The sequence below is a fragment of the Mandrillus leucophaeus genome, unplaced genomic scaffold (assembly GCF_000951045.1).
Source record: "Mandrillus leucophaeus isolate KB7577 unplaced genomic scaffold, Mleu.le_1.0 Scaffold356, whole genome shotgun sequence".
Classification (NCBI taxonomy): domain Eukaryota; kingdom Metazoa; phylum Chordata; class Mammalia; order Primates; family Cercopithecidae; genus Mandrillus; species Mandrillus leucophaeus.
Window position 1 is genome coordinate 1,190,547 of NW_012103765.1, and position 1,437 is coordinate 1,191,983.

Consider the following 1,437-nt stretch of genomic DNA (forward strand, 5'->3'; position numbering starts at 1 on the left):
GCAAATTCTCTCTCTGGCCTTTAGGGATGTAAATCTTTTTAAAATCCTGTTGGCTAGTTTTAAGACACAGGAATGTTTTCCTCAAAGGCCTGGGAGTCATCCATTTGAAATGTAATCATCAAGGAAGAGGCAGTTTTCACCTTTCAGTCTCTATGGGAGGGCAGGAGCCTAACTTTTGACTTTCATAAGCAACAATTAACAAATGAAATGGCCTGATTACATCGACTAAACTTCCCCCAGCTGCCTCCAGTACATTTTTACTAGCTCACCCCAACATCTGAAAATCTTTTAGTCTTTTGTTTCAGTGAAATTGTGTCCATTCTCTCTCCCCTAATGCAATAGTCTTGAATAAAGTTTTCTTGTCTGTTTAACTCTATCCAGTAAAATTTTTCTTTGACAATAGCTAAAAGACATGTGAACCTGTTTTGAGAGTCAGAAAAGAGAGTTTATTCTGAAATCTGTGTTTTCAAAATGGAGTTTCTTATACTTTCCAATCTCTGAGCATCTAGTTATAAATATTTTTCTTTCTTTCTACTTGTATATTGACAATATAAAAGCTGAGAATTCAACTGTTGATAACTGTGAAGCAAATTTTATAGTTGACTTGGCTCTCATGGCCAGGGATAGTCTTAGCAATCTAACCAAGCATAATATAACTTCAATATTTGTAGACATATATTCAGTTCATGCATACATCCTTTCTTCTACAATTTAAGGAAAAATTATAATTTAACTACTGTTCTAATTCACATAATGACTATTCTTCTAATATAGACATTTTAAAAATTCAGAATGCACGTTCTAGCTGGTGTTTCAGACAGGCTTTACTTTTCTCTATAATCCCAGTGAAATACGGTGGCAGAAGAGAAAAGAGTTCTGTATGTGACATTCTGGGCCCAAGATACACAAAAGTCTCTAATCCAGTGTGATTGCAAAGAAGACTTTAGGACCACATCCCACTAAAATCTACCCAGGTCTGACTTTTTTTTATTATTAGAAGTAACAACAAAATCTGTTACTTCAGAAATCCTCAGTTGAAATTACAAGTAGTAGCTAAGGAAAGTTCTCCATACACTTTCCATCAACATGAAGGTATGAAACAGAGAAGATCTGAGTGGAAGATTGGAGAGTGAAAGGAGTGAGACTGTCATGAAGGGGGAAGGTAAATTAGCCAGCACTGAGCAGCGGGGTTTCCAAGGATGCTAGGCCATTAATAGTCTTTTATAAATTATTAAATTTTTAAATATAACAAATATGAATCAGAAGTTGATAAATTATTGTAGTTATAGTTCCGAATTTTGAAATTTCTGTCTAGGTTTACTAACAAAACAGCCTGTATGTTTCTATTTTAGAAGACAAAAGATAGACACATTCACGATAAGAACGGCTATTGTCTGGGTTTTTCTAGTTAATTACTAATTTCCTCACTTTGAAGAG